Source organism: Chionomys nivalis, chromosome 8 (assembly GCF_950005125.1).
Source record: "Chionomys nivalis chromosome 8, mChiNiv1.1, whole genome shotgun sequence".
In the NCBI taxonomy this organism is placed as follows: domain Eukaryota; kingdom Metazoa; phylum Chordata; class Mammalia; order Rodentia; family Cricetidae; genus Chionomys; species Chionomys nivalis.
The window spans coordinates 83,792,617-83,808,246 of record NC_080093.1 but is presented as its reverse complement, the minus strand read 5'-3'; the positions used below and the strand labels follow the sequence as shown (position 1 = coordinate 83,808,246).

The 15,630-nt window shown below is 49.5% G+C and overlaps 1 protein-coding gene across 3 annotated transcripts in view; it reads left to right on the top strand.

Annotated features, from left to right (window-relative positions):
* Nucleotides 1–15,630, top strand: part of Bmal1 (basic helix-loop-helix ARNT like 1) — a 98,964-nt gene that overhangs the window by 20,952 nt on the left and 62,382 nt on the right. For all 3 annotated transcript variants that reach the window (XM_057777841.1, XM_057777842.1, XM_057777840.1), the window contains exon 2: nucleotides 4,031–4,103. The gene's annotated coding sequence lies outside the window, so the exon portion shown is untranslated. The remainder of the gene's footprint in view (nucleotides 1–4,030; nucleotides 4,104–15,630) is intronic.

The window sequence follows — 15,630 nt, the reverse complement described above, 5'->3', positions numbered from 1 at the left end:
AATCTTGAATCTCACTAAATGTTGGCTGATTGCTCCCAGGAGAGTTTGTGCTTGTAAATAGCCAATCAGCTCCTTCCTTTCTTTTTATCTTTTCTTCTCTCTCTCTCTCTTTCCCTCCCTCCCTCCCTCCCTCCCTCCCTCCCTCCCTCCCTCCCTCCCTCCCTCCTTCTCTCCCTCTCTCCCTCTCTCCCTCCTTCTCTCCCTCTCTCCCTCTCTCCTTTTCTTCTTTCTTTCTTTCCTTCCTTCCATCCTTTCTTTTTCTTTTTGGTTTTCAAGACAGGGTTTCTCAGTGTAACAGCCTTGGCTGTCCTGGAACTCGCTCTGCAGACCAGGCTGGCCTCTGACTCACACACATCTGCCTGCCTCTGCCTCCCTAGTGCTGGGATTAAAGGCACACACCGCAGGCTCCCATGAAGTAGGAACACCTACCCTATGCTCTCAGTTGCTAACTGGACTCCATCTATTTCTACTGTTCCTTCCTTTCTATGTCATCATCCTAATGACCTATTAGGAAGGGTTAGACTGGGCCTCTGGCTGGAGTTGATAACAAGAGCAGTTAGCATTTGGGGAGCCTGAGCCGTTTCCAAGGAAGGGATTTTCCGTTCATAATCTTAGTTATCTGTGACCCCTCTGAGTAGGTACCCTGACTTCTTCCCTTCTTTTTACAGAGAAACTGAGTCATGAAAGGATAGGGAGGATGAGGGAGATGGCTCGGGAGGTAAAGTGCTTGAAGACCCAAGTTAGATCCGCAGGTCCCATGTAGAAAAGTGGGTCATGGTGGTTACAATGCTCATCTTGGTGCTGTGGAGTTGGAAGCAGGCAGCTTCTTGCAGAGCGCTGGCCATCTTAGCGTACTTGGCAAGTTGACCCTGTCTCAAAACACAAGGTGCCTGAGAACCAGAGGAACAACGTCAAAGGTGCTCCAGCTTCTATAAGCATGTGTTTACACATGCACTTGCACACACGCACACACACCCACACGCACACGCACACATCTCAGACCACATACCTAGAAAATGGTAGAACTGGCCTTTGCCAGTCTTTCTACCCTGGAGCCAATGTGCTTGCTTCACTCACTTAATAAATGATTGAGTACAGTATGCTGGGAACTGTTCTGACTTAAGGATACAGCGAAGGAAGAAAAGAGGAGGGGAACAAAATTCCCACTTCTAGGAGAGGTGTAAGTGGGAACTTAGTGGGTCCATAACCGGGGAAAAGGGTGTAGGAGGTCACCAAGGAAGCTCAACTCTGGAATGGGGGTTGGGTTGATGTTGCCAGTGACCCATCTGGCTCCTATCCCCTGTCCTTGTGTTGGCAACAGTCTTGGCACCTCTGGGTAAGCTGAGGGCACAACTACTGGCAATCTCAATTTACAACTTGTGGGTGAGGGTGTACCCTTTCGCTGCATCTGGCAATAAGTTCTAGAAGAAGGCTCTGATCGGCTTGTTTTGTAGGGTGTGCCTATCTTTGGGGCCAATCACTGATGGACCAAGGAGGAAAGTGTTCCTATCCTTGTCCAGGCAAGCAGCCTGTTTAAGAAGATCTGCACCCAGGACAGATGAAATGAGTATATCATGGCTTATTCAAATAGGTTTCGTAGGTTGTATGATACAATAGTGCATGAATTCTTTGTTTAGATTTTATTAGAACTGGTCCAGATCCTGTAAGGAGTAGTGATTAGGAATCTGTGTACAGACAGGGCTGGAGGGGCTAGGAGGCCCCAAGGAGGGCTGCTGGGACCCCAGCTCTGGCTCCTGAGTGATTGCATTTGAATTTTACTTCCAGTTAGGGTGTCAGTAGGTGAAAGAGTGGTTAGGGTGTAGAGACAGAAAGGTAAACAGGACTTGGTGAGTCTTCCAGCTGGAGGCTGGAAGAAGAAAGGGTTAAGAAAGGTTGTGAATACTTGGGACTAAGTATTCATGCTCTGGAGGGCGAGCATGAGTTTTGGAAATCAATAAGGCAATTTTTGGAAGTTCTTAAGTAGTGGAAGATCCATCCCATATATCTCATGAAAGCTTGAGGTGACATATGGGAAGGGGACACTGGCTTCCTGTTTCAGTCCCTTCAAATATTTTCTTTCTTCAAGAAGTCAGAGACTATGGGGACTGGAAAGTGCACTGGCCTGGAGACCCTGCTTGCCTGGTTATCTGCCCTGGGTCTGGAGGTTTAGGGATGCCTCTTCCCTCTGGCATCCTTGCAGGGAAGACTTTGAAGTCTTGAACAAAGTGACCTGCTATGACTCAGGTAGTAACCGACTTCTTCCTCTAATGAGAAGCAGCCATGGTCCGAGGTGTGAACAGCCCTGAGGGCAGAAGTAAGGACCCCATTAGGAAGCTGTTGTGACAGTCTAGAATGGTGACAGCAGAGGAGGTGGTGAGAAATGACCTTGGGTGAGGACTGGATATGGAGGGAAAGGTGAATCCTGAGAGAGGCAGCTGGGAAAGCTGCCTTGTACTGAGATGTTCACACTGCCACGAGCTAGTCTGGGTGGTCTGGAGTCTGTGCTAGATATGCTGAGCCTGAGACACCCACTGTGGTCCATATAGAGCTCTGCCCTTGGCCTCTGACTTGACCACAGCAATTGACTGTTGGTCAAAGGAGTGGCCCAAGCTGGGGGAAAAAATCCAGGTAAGCATAGAGTGTGGAGGTCAAATTTGAATCAGGCTAGAGAGGCCACCAGGAAGTGACAGCAGAGAGAGAAAAGTAGGCCCGAAAAATAATGGAAAGATGAGGAGAAAGAAACAAAGAGAATGAGCCAGTGAAGTGAGTGGGCCAGGCATTTCTAAGCGTGCGGGTTGTGGCAGGAGGGTGTCGCGCTAAAGCGGTGATTAGATGGGGCTGAGAGCTGCAGTGGGGAGGAGGACACGGCCATGGGTCTAGTGGCTTGAAGGACAGGTCACAGTCACGTGTTTAGCTTCAAGTTTCACCTTACAGACAGGTTTGAGTTTCTGCCCCAAGGGGAAGTGTGTGTGTGTGTCTGTGTGTGTGTCTCTGTGTGTGTGTGTGTCTGTGTGTGTGTGAGAGAGAGAGAGAGAGAGATTTAAGATGAGCCGACATGAATCTGGAAAGGATGTGAGGAGAGTACCCTTGTAGTGGTCCACGGTGTATCACTCATTTGTTGATTCATTCGTGCTGCTTCCCCAGGACTCTCTGATCCCAGGGGCTTAGATAGAGTCCCATTCCACAGATGCAGAGCCTTCTGGAGGTGGATGAATGGTCGTACAGTATGAACATACTGAATACTGCCAAGCTGTGTATTGCCAAGTGAAAGAAGATGCCCAACTAGAGGGGATGGTGATGGGGCCTCTGTGTTTGAGGATTCACTGCCTGTCTTGTCTTTGTGGACAGTAGGGTCCATTTAGGGAATCCAGGTGAGCTGAGAGCGCCAAGTGAGACTGGGCCAGTTGGTACAGGCCTAACATCCTGGCTTTGATTCTGGGAGCCTCTGAAGGTTTCTGCCCAGGGCAGTGTCATTGCCAAGGTGTGCCTTTAGATTAATCTCATTAATCCTTCTGGCAAACTGTTGCCTATTCAAAGCAATGGGACTGGGGCATGCATTCCTATGGTGAAAATCATGTTGTGGCAGAAGTTTAGAACCCAGGCATGTGGTAAGGAGCTGAATGGGTTGTTTTCTCATCCACTTTACACATTTTTTTTTTTTGAAGAGCCTCTAAATGCCTGTGGTGTTCTAGACAGCAGATTCAAGAAGTAGGGTAAATTCTACAACTCTCACATAAAAACCTGTAGTCCAGAACCCTCCCACTCCCAAATGAGAAATCCTGCCATATATAGTGTATCGTGTGTTACCACAAACATGTCACCAGGGTTCCATGGAAGCTGGGGGGGGGGTAGTTACCTGGGATGCCAGGGAGGCCTCTCGGCCAGTGAGTTTGCAGGGTAAGCTGGGATTTTCTAGACAGAAGCAGAGCTGGCTTCCCAGGAGAATGGTTAGTCAAAACTTGGAGTGCTGGTTGGAAAAGAACAGGTAACATTCTGTTTTAGAGCTAAACCTTTGTTTTCTTGCTTTCAGGTGGTGTTGGCTACAGTGTACGCTTTTGGAACCAAATTTAAGGTTTCAAATGTGGAGCCCTAGGCCTTCATTGGTAAGTTTGTTTGATGCCTTTTTACCAAATGATGCCGTTGAGTTTGTGTTTGGGATGAAGGGCAAGCTTGTTATTGTTGTAGGTACCCAGTGGAGGTTAGGAAGCCTGAGCCCCAGAGAAGTCTGTGTCATAGTCATAAAGGATAGTGAAATCTGGATCTCTGTGAGTTCGAGGCCAGCCTGGTCTACAAGAGCCAGTTCTGGGACAGGCTCCAAAGCTACAGAGAAACCCTGTCTAGGTAAAAAAAAAAAAAAAAAAAGATAGTGAAAGCTTACCCTAGGTTTTGTGATTGGTGTAGACCAGTGGTCCTCACCCTGTGGGGTCATGACCCCTCTGGGAAGTTGAATGACCCTTTCACAGGGATCATATATCAGATATTTATGTTCCAATTCATAACAGTAGCAAAATGACAGACATGATGTAGCAATGAAAATAATTTTATGGCCGGGGGTCACCACACCATGAGGAACTGTATTAAAGGATCACACAGTCTTAGGAAGGTTGAGGCCACTGGTATAGACAGAGGTCAGAGGAGGAGAACCCACAGGCTTGGGGATAGATGCAGCTGACCTCACAGACAAGTGGTATTTTGGCATTATCTAAGAAGAAAAGGTAGCTGGGAAACAGCCCAAGGATGAAATGAGATTTTCTGTACAGGGGAACATGGATATTTAGGGCGTGAAGAACGTGGGCCCACCCACAGACTAGCAGGAACAGAAGCTTTGAGCAGCATGGACTAGATCTTTGGTAGGTCTACTGCCATCTGACAATGACAGCCCAGGTCAGCACACTTGTTCAGTGAAGGACCAGAAGCACATGGCCTCTGTCAGAGCTACTCAGAGTTGCTTTGGATGCTATGTAAATGAGGGGGTGTGGCTTGCTCTAGTTAAACCTTATTTACAGAAATGGGGTAGGCTGGATTTGACCTCTGTTCTGTTGTTTGTCAACTCCTTCTCTAGGCCCCAGGTTCCAGCTAAGGAACTTAGACTTTATTTTCAAGACAATGGAAGTCTGTTTAAGTTACATTGAGTGGAGGGACAGAAGTGACAAGGGGTGGTAGCAGTCATACACAATGCTGTCTGTCACGTGGCCAGTAGCGGATACACAGACAACTGACGGAGGATAGCAAGGGAAGAGCCTATCTGATTTCCAGTCTCATTAGACTCTAAAGGCAGGAGTCAAAGAAGCCGAAAGTTGAAATTTGGTGTTTCATAACAGTATCATCAATAGAAGTGTGGGTGTTGGGGCTGGAAAGAGAGAGTTGATGTTGGCATTGATTGATTGCCATGCCGAGGACTGAACCCAGGCCTTCGTGCGTGTTAAACAAATCTTGGTTCATCCGTAGAAATTGTCCAGTTTACAGTGATTCAGAACCGAAGTCTAGATGGAGACGGTTATGTCTGGAGATGTAGAGTGGACTTCACAGTTTTGGTTGTGAGCCTTAACCATTAACAGCTGAGCCATCTCTGGAGCCACGTATGGTAGTTTTGAAGAAGTGGAGGGCTGAGCTTTGGTAAACATGCATAACTTGGGGTGGCAGGAAGAAGGTGAGAGGAACCCAGAGGCCAAGGAAAAGGGTACTCGTATGCCAGAAGAACCCATCCTGAAGCTTTGAGGCAGGCCCAGCATGTCGTGACCAGTCCTCCCTGCCTTTCCTGAGCTGAGTGTGTTGGTGCTTGTGTGTACATTGGGCTTCTGATTGTGTTCTTAGGCCAGCTTTGAGGTGTGGTGTTCCGAACTCTGCCACAACTTGCACGGCGGAATCCAGCCTGGGATTGGACTCTAGCTGTTGAGACGAGATGTGATCTGTCGGGGGAGTTAGTTGTATTTGCAGAAAACGGAGGAGAAAATAGAATGACCAAATGTGGAGTCAGAATTACCGTGGGAGTCTGGACAGGTGTGTGGGATTTGAGGTTATTCCTCAGGTCACCGACCAGTTTGTGTTCTGTGCATCCTGACATTTGCTCTGTGGTTGGAATTCTGAGCCCTTCTTGGCATGGTTTGCACGAAGGTAGCAGGTAGAGGTCCAACAACAGAAGCAGTGGGTGTGCCCACTGAGCCACCATTGACTGAACCGCCACCCTGTGTCAGGTGAGGTGCCAAGTCCTCCGCGTGGATCTTTTCATTTCAACTTTGCATGACCTCTGCTGGGAGACTTAGTATTCCGCTTTCAGCAATAAGGAAATTCAGTCACTGAGAAGTTGAATAGCCTGTGCAAAGCAGCGAGGGATTGGAACCCACTTCTGCATGACCCTTGGCATGTGCTGTTGGCTCCCTCTTTTCTAAGTCTGGGGTTTCCTCTCCCACTTATGTAGAAATAGATGGAGTTGGACTAACAATCGAGAGCACAGGGTAGGTGTTCCTACCTTTTAGGAGCCTGTTAAAGGGTAAGAAATGACCCTGGTGTGGTGGCGCACTCCTTTGATCCCAGCACTCTGGAGGCAGAGGCAGGCAGATTTCTGTGAGTTTGAGGCCAGCCTGGACTACAGAGTGAGTTCCAGAAAAGCCAGGACTATTATACAGAGAAACCCTGTCTCGGAAAACTAGGAAAAGAAAAGAATGAGAGACGTTTGAGAATCTGAAAGAGATGACAATCAAGCCTCAAGCACTTAATAACAACAGCCCAGAAACACTGTCCTTCATTCGGAGAAGGTGGCAGCGCGGGGTTCGGAGAGGGGCTGCCACTAAAGACACGAGAGTAGACTCCATTTCTGGCTCTGTGGTGACCATGTTGCAGTTTTTCTGCCAGTGCTTGATGTTGGTCTCTGCTTACCTCCGACATAAGCTACAGAGGCAGGTCCTGTTTGTTTCTCACCGTGTCCCCAGCATCCCGCACAGTCAGACTCCGGGTGTGTGTGTCACGTGCTCACTAATGATTTGTTGTTTCCCATGGGCCAGGTGGCATTAGATATTGACTTCATCACCTTTCTATTGCTGTGATAAAACACTATGACCAAGCAACTTATAAAAGAAAGGGTTTAATTTGGGGCTTAGGATTTCAGAGGGTCAGAGTCCATAATCATCATGGCAGGGAACCTGCCAGCACTGGAGCAGGAGCCGAGAATTTATATCTTGAGATACAGCCACCAGGCCAAGAGAGCTAACGGAGAAGGGCATAGGCTCTTGAAACTGTCAAGCCTGCCCTGAGTGGCACACCTCCTCCAGCTAGGCCACACATCCTCATCTTTCCCAGACACTTCCACCAACTGGGAACCAAAGCTTCAAATACATGATAGACTCTGTTCTCAATGCCACAGTTACAGAGGTGACATAGGATGGGGTTTCATTTTTTCCTTTTTTTGATTCTTTGTGGATTTTACATCATGCACCCCAATCTCACTTATCCTTCCGTCCTCTTGCCTCTGCTCTCTGCCCTTGTGACCACCCCCAAAACAAAACAACATTTAGAAAGTATAGCCAAACAATAAACAAACAAAAAAAAAAAAAGGAAAGAAAGAAAAGAAGAAAAGAAAATTTCTGCACAGAAGACCCAGTGAGTCATACAAACATCTTTACTTGTAAGTGTTCTTTGCAATGGGTCGTTGGTCTGGCTCAATGCCTGGCTTCTGCTACACTATCGATGGGCTCTCACTGGGACTCCTCCTGGATTGTCCTGTGTCATGGAGATGTAAATCTTTGGATCTGTAAATCTGGCCCCTTCACATGCTCGAGGTGTTCATAGATTCAGTGGATGATGGGCTGGTTCTGGGCCTGGGTGGTAGCTGGGTTGATCAGCCTGCCAGCTTTCCCTCATTGTCTACCAGGGCAAGCTCTCCACACCACCCCAGTTAGCTCACCCAACGCAGCAGGCAGCACGGAGAAGGACCAGTTCTCCTGCTCTCGGACCCTCAGGTCCATCTCACCCATGCTCATAGCCACCAGGGCCAGCTCTGCTGTTGTGCCCAGGCAAGGTGTAAAGCCCACTTTCCCAGTTGCTGCAGTTGGTGAGGGACGGGGCCAGCTCTTCGGTTCTCATGCCCCCAAGGCTGGCTCTCCCACCTGCTGAAGTTGACAAGGAATCAGTGGTGTGGGGCACGTTTCCCCCACCCATGCCACCACATGGCATACAAGGGAGAGGGCAGGTGCCTCTCTCCCGCTCTCATGTACACGGGACTGGCTGACCTGTGCCCCTGCCAACATGATCAGCTCTAGTGTGCTCCCCAGGCGAGGTGTAGGACCTGCCCTCCCATGTGCTGCAGCCAGTGAGGGGCAAGAGCAGCTCTCCTCCTGCCCACCATAGGTGGCAAGGGGTGACAGGGTACAGGGTTGCTGTCCTCACAAGGCAGGCAACAGCATGTCCAGAACACCAGAGATGCTCATAGTGAGGGACTGATTTGTCAGGTAGGGGGTTCGGGGACAGCATCTCCTAAAAGCGAAGTGGGAGCTGTGGGGAACCACGAAGCTCTTGGAGGGGTGTGGATTTGTCGGCCACGCTTCCTCTTGGTCTTTCGCTCAGGACTTCATTGCCCTTGCTTCCTCAGTCAAGGGCACTCTCCCGAGGTTTCCCTGGCTGTGCCCAGCATTCTGGCCCTGGGTCACCCCACTGGCCTATTCTCCCCGGCCCTCCATCACCCTCTTCAGCCTGCTTGTCCCCTGCCCTTTTCCTGTCTTTAGTGTCAGGTTCTGCTTGGCTCCTTCTTCATTTCGCCGCTGTTTTCCTGGAAGGGCTCCTTTGTCCCACAGACCTGTGACCTGCCTCACAGCCAGACTTTGTCCTTCCCACAGCTGTCGTCCCCTCCTCTGCGTGCCCCAGCCCGGCTCATCCTTGACTTGTCCTTCCTCTCAGCTAGCATAGTCAATGTCCTCCATGTTCTTACAATTTGTAAGACTTTATTTTATTTAGTCTGTCTGTCTGTCTGTCTGTCTGTCTCTCCCTCTCTCTGTGCACAAATGCATGCATGCAACTTGTAAGAATCTGTTCTCTCGGGGATGGAGAGATGGCTCAAAGGTTAAGATCACTGACTGTTCTTCCGAAGGTCCTGAGTTCAATTCCTAGCAACCACATGGTGGCTCACAACCATCTGTAATGGGGTCTGGTGCCCTCTTCTGGCCTGCAGACATACATGGAAGGAACGCTGTATACATAATAAATAAATAAATATTTTTTTTTTTTTTTAAAAAAGAATCTGTTCTCTTCTCCCACCATGGGAGGTCTGTGTGATCGTCACCTTTACCTGATGAGCCATCTCACTGGCTTTTGTCAATATTTTTTCTTCTCTTCCTCCATGGGTTTGTTTAGGACTCATTGTTTAAAGGGGAGATCTACCCCTCTATCCCTCCTCCCTATCTCTATCACTATCTCTCCCCTCCAAATCCTATTAATTGGTTATCCCATGCATCTTTCTCTTCCTGCATTCCAGTGCACACTTTTGTCAATACTGTGTTTCTAACTCACACGTCTCATATGGGTTTTACTTAAACCTCTCACAGGATCCTCAGTGGCTTTAGAGCAAAAGCCATGCGTTCACACGGTTCTGACATCAGCACAGCCACCAGTGTGCCTCTGTTTCTAGCACCTTTGCCAGCTTTGGGCCCTCTCCTTGGAATGACCTGGCCACTATTCCCCAAGTAGGGACTCATTTCCAGTTTCCCCTGTTCTACTGGACACCCCCTCATTTCCTCCCCAGACCTGGAGCTGACCTTCCTCCTGCCTTCCAGAACACCCTGCATGGCTCTCTGGTACATAAGGCACTCAGAGGAGAGCTGTTGACTTACTTACCTATTATGTTCAGTAAACCGAGCTTCTTAAGAGTGGAGAACAGACACACACACACACACACACACACAGAGAGCGAGAGAGCACTCTTCCTTCCTAGCCAGCACAGTGCACCTGGCTCAGAAAGTGTTTATTGAAAGAGTGTGGCTCGCAGTCTGTTAGCACAGCCAAACAACAGATTTGTAATGTGATCAGATGTACCTGGAATTGGAGGTTCGTTGGTGGTTGAATTTGTTGGGGCCAAGCCCCTTCTTAGCTTCAAGTGCTGGGCAGATTGTTTCAGGCTGGAATTTGTGGCTGCCTGTTGTGTCTCACGACATCCGGGAACCTCAGGAACATTCATTCTCTACGTTCTTTGCTTCTGACTTCCAAGGGCATTTTGTTGTTGTTTATGGGGTAATACTTGCAATTCAAAATGAAAAATAATCCATCAAGAAATTCTCAGGACTGAGGTCGACCCAGCTTGGTCTTGGATGAATCTCAAGTATCTTAAATTAGCTCAGTATTGATTCTTGCCAGCTCCTGTCTGGTAGTCTTTCCCGCTGTCTGATTGGAGGGCGTGGATGCTAAGGGCATCCTTACTACATCTGGAGTCTTGTGATGTCCTCAGTTTATGTGTACTGAGGAGCGATGTGAACATGTTAAGACTCTGTCCAGGTGTCTGCATTCCTCCAGGAACTAACACAGTGACCAAGTTTGTAGCGAATCAATGCACATATTTTTGTAGGGGGCCTTCAGCTCCATGCTTGTCTCCTTCACTTCCTTCTTCTGTGTAGAACTGGGATGGGTGTGCCAAGAATGCAGCTCTTATCTGTGAGCTTGAAGCAAGCTGGGAAGGCTTTCCAGAAGAGAGCTGCCCTAGATTCAGAGGTGTCTTGCTGACCAGGGTGCTCAAACAGGCTCTCAGTTGCTTTCCTGCCTACTGAACTGCCTTGCCACGCAGGGACTTTCCACAGCTGCTCGCTCTGGCTCGCTCTGCATGGAAAGCATTTCCCCTGCTTTGCCTGTCCCACGTCTGTGCTCCCTGCATGACTGAGGATATGGTGGAAAGCTTCCTTGGTAAGAAGCCGGGTCTGGGGATTAAACCCAAGGCCTTCACCCACTAGGCAAGCTCTCCAGCCCTGAAGCACCTCTTCAGCTCAGAAGGCTAGGTAGCTCTAACCATGGTTTTTCTGCCTATCATTGCCCTCCCAACTGACAGCTCAGTGTGTGTCAAACATTGCCAAGATGTTTGGTGGAAAGCTACTGCACACAGGGGTTCAGACAGTGTCAACTGAGGTACATTGTTGTGACTACCCAGAAGATACCTTGTGGGACACTGAGGCCTGGACTGAACCTGGCAGAGGCGAGGCTAGTCCCATATCCAGGCTGCTCATGTGTGCTTGTGCCCATTCTTCTGTGTCCTGTGTGCCAGCAACCTATCTTCCTCCTCCTTTATCACAGAGGTCATCCTGCATTTATTTGTGTGGTTATTGGGCTAGTGGCTGTCTGTTCCCATGTGGATGGCAACAGTACCTAAAACTCGTTTGTTTTTCAAGACAGGGTTTCTCTGTGTAGTCCTGGCTGTTCTACTTGCTTTGTAGAACTCCAGAGTTTTGCCTGCCTCTGCCTCACGAGTGTTGAAATTAAAGGCATGAATTACTGTCACCACCACCTGGCCTAAAACTCGTTTAAGTAGGTGCCCCACACTGGGTTGACTGACAGCCTAAGGGACAAATCACTCATCCGTGGCGTCTCCCTTCCCCAGGTTTGGGTGCTGACTGTGAAACAGCCTGGCAGATCCTCCACTCTGTGAAACTTCCTGTTTCATGTGCTGTATCATGGAATTAGCCCTAAGCCTTACTTCCTGGGATCTGCATTAGAACCATCTGCTCAGGAAGCATTCAGGCTTGGTGGAGTCTATCTCTTCTATCCCCTCCTGTTGTCCTTTGTCTACCCTGGGCCTCCTAGGACAGAGACTCATGTGTGGACGCGCACACACTCCCAAAGATGACTGACCATGAGGGTCATCACTACCTGTGTGCCTGCCATCCTTGTCCTTCTGAAGCCCATAATGACCCAGAGCAGCCCCGGCTTTAGTGTCTGTGGTCTCGGGGTTCTACACAAGGGGCTCTTAAGGAAGTAGCTTCACGGTGCAGGCATGTGCTGGTGATGCAGATGTGCACACTGCCGCTGGTGCTGTGTGTTTTCCTCGCATAATTTAGTACTCGGCTGTACCCACTCCTCTTGGGACTCATGTGCCACTTTAAATAACAGATATATCATAGCTCTCGGCTAAATAAATCTTTCCTCCTAGCCCATCCTGAAGGCACCCTCCTCCCCGCTTTGGTGACTCAGTGACCACTGGCTCATGTGACCATTGGGACCCTCTTTCCAGGGCCCAGTGATAAGAGAACTTGATGTAGACTCCCAGCAGCTTATAGGGTTGGGCTGCAGAGGAAGCCGGGTTCCCCAGGGCACATTACCAGGCTGTTGGGGCCTTCTAAGGCCAGCCTGGCTTAAGTCCAAATGACTCACACTGTTATTTAGTGAGAAAAACAAAAGAGCATGGCTTCTGACCAGGTGGGGAAAGGGAACAGTGGGGCAGGGAGGGGGCTGACAGCCAGGATCTGGGAACCTTTGCTGGCTGCAGACCGAAATGTGCTGGAGGTGCAGATAACCTCCAACACACCTCGCTCACGCGAAGAACACGCGGCACCCTGGCCTTGTGGGGAATTGTGACAAGAGACGTGCCCTGTGTGTGATTCTCACATGTAGCACACACCAACTGTCTGGTATCTGCTGTCACAAGCGTCGTTTCTAGAAGTATCCTTGTTAACAGTAGTGTGGGAAGACCAGTGACGATGTAAAGCCTCAGAGCACAGCCAAGGCCGTGACGGTCATGGCGTGGCATGAGGCACACACTGCGTGTCGCTGGTCACACCGTGATACCATTGTCAGCACAAGCAAATGTTGCTTTGGCTTTGTCAGAACGACTGAGCCTTGTTGTACGATATTGACTTGGTCTTCATTTTTCTGTCTGAGGCAGGTTTGTTAGAAATGCCTTTGCTGGCCTTGTGCCCAATGGCTGTGTGACCCACATTGGCCAGCCTGGGTGCCAAGTGCCTGGACAGCACCTGGCATAGAGAAGCATGTCCGTGACTGTTATTGAGGTATTTTTTATGATAAACCTTGAATACTCAACAGTGAGTTCTTCTGGGTCCCTGACGGTGAGCCGTGGCAACGTGTGAGTCTGAGAAGCGCTGTTCTCGGGCTGTGCCTTCATCCAGACCTTCACCTGCTGCTAGACCAACGTGTTGGCTTCAGTTTTGAGACCAAAATAAAAAAAAAAAAAGGTACTAGGAATGGTTAAAAAAAAAAAACCCTAGGTTTGTGTCTAGTTAGTAAATAACCGTCCGTAGTTTCCAAATCTGATATAGATAGCTCCTATTACCTTCTCAGGTTAGGAAAAATCCCTCTCCAGTCAGTATGGTGGTCTAGGCCTCTAAACCAAGCACTCGGGAAGAGAATCTCTACAAGGTTGAAGTCAGCCTGGTCTATGTGGCGTGTTCCAGGCCAGTCAGGTCTACCTATGCCTTGTCTAGAAACAACAGTAGAAGAAGATGGCTCTCAGGTGAAGGTTGGGGGTGTACTGGGAAAGGTTATCCAGCAAGTAGGGTATTGAAGATTGAATAGGAGTTGAACAGAAGCTAAAGCCATGAATAATAGGCAATGCTGTCAATTAAAATTCTTCTTTGTGTACATATTAACTTCCTTTGGTTTCTGTTGGTATGCTGACTAGCAGAGTTAGTGTGTCTATCTCTGGTCTCTTCCCTTTTCCTCTAGGATTTCCCCTTCTTCCATTGCATCCTGAAAACCATTCTTAAAGCATTCCCCTTTTCCTCTCTCTCCCCTCTTCCCACCATGCCCCACTCCCATTTTTAACAGGTCTCATGTCATGTAGCTAGTCTCAGACTCGCCGTGGAGCCAGGCTTAGCCTCGAGCCCCAGTTCCCCGGAGTAGTTTCTATATGCTGTGGTTGCCCTTAAAGGTCCTATTTATCCAGCGGGTTCACCTGTACTTTCCTGTAGCTCTCTCTCCACCCCCTTTTCTATGCTTACTGTGCCTTTGCTTGCTTAGCAATGAAGAAACCGCCAGCACCCCCCACGCCCGCCATGTTTGTTATGTGCCAGTCGCATGCGCCTGCCCCTTGGTCTGCAGAACACCAGGCAGCTATGGGAAACAGACTGTGCATTGCTCCCTGTGAATAAGGAAACAGGTTTAGAAAGGTTAATGTAGTGGGCCATGCACAGTGGCTGCAGTCTAGACCCAGGGTTCTTTGCTCCAGGACCTATCCTCCCACTCCCCTTGTATCACAGCATGCATGCACTGGGTTGCATTTGGGCTGCGGCTCTTCAGCCTTAGTGCAGGCTGCTGCTTTGCTGCCTTCTTTCCTTTCACGGGCCCAGAGTCATCTAGTTCGCAGTCACACGTGACTACACACCTTTCCTTCCTTCTCAGTTTCCTACGGTAGCTGCAGGCGAGACGTGTAAGCTATGGACACTGGTGGCCTCAGGCAAGTATCGGAGCGAATGCAGGGGCCCAGGCTAGATGTGGCGGTTCAGTTCCACTTCCCTCCTGCTGGGAGCTGCTCAGGAACCCTGAGCAATCACCACCCTTCTTAGGCCCACACCTGGCTTTAGCTTCTAAACCCTGCCTGCTGCAGGGCCCTCGGCCAGATGAGGCCCTGGTGGACGGTGGAAGGTATATTAGCATTGATAGCCTACTCCATGGTCGTGAAGGTCGTGAATCCTGTACTTCTCAGCCAACCAGGCTCCTCCCATCCCCACATGTGGAGAAGATCCCAGGCCTGCTTCCCAGCATCGCTCCCAGAATTAAATGGTCTGAACACCTGGACTCTTGGTACACTGGCTTTTGGACTCACTGGGTACCCAGTTAGGGTTATCATTGCTGCAATGAAACACCATGGCCGAAAGCAACTTGGGGAGAAAGGGTTATTCGGCTTACGCTTCTACATCTTCTACATCGTTGCTCATCACTGAAGGAAGTCAGGACCAGAATTCAAGCACAGCAGGAACCTGGAGGCAGGAGCTGATGCAGAGGCCGTGGAGAAGTGCTGCTTACTGGCTTGCACCTCTTAGCTTGCTCAGCCTGCTTTCTTATAACACTCAGGCCTGCCAGCTCAGGGGTAATTAACACTGGGCTGGGCCTTCCCAGTCAATAATTAAGAAAATGCCCTACAGGCTTGCTTATAGCCTGACCTTATGGGGGTTCCCTCCTGATGACTCTAGCTTGTGTCGAGTTACTAAAACTAGCCAGCACATTGGGTTTCTGCAGCTGGAACCTACTCACCTTTGCCAGGCACCATGTTCATTACACTTCACCACCCCCCGAGATGCTCAGCAATGAGATTTCTTGAACCTCTTTGTTGCTAGAAAGTTCTCAAGGGAAGAAAGCATTCCACCCTATTGAGCATTATTAGCGCTTCAGCCCCAGCCTTCCCCGGTGCAGACAGCAGCTGGGCTTCCAATCACGGCTGCTCCTGGTTTCTTCTATGCCTCCCTGCAGCGAGGACCCCTCATCTACGTGTCCTCTGTGCTCAGGCTTTGGCTTAGGTGATGGGACCCAGAGTCAGAGGCTTTACCACCACAGTCCCACCAGGGCCTGAGGACAGACAGAGGGTGATAGTCAGGGCCTTGCGGGTGACTTCAGAGCAAGTCTAAAATATGAGTGCCAGTTACATCCCGAGCAGGATCTCAGGGCAGATGGGAACCTGTCCAAACAGGACCCACAGGGCATATGTCTGGGGCC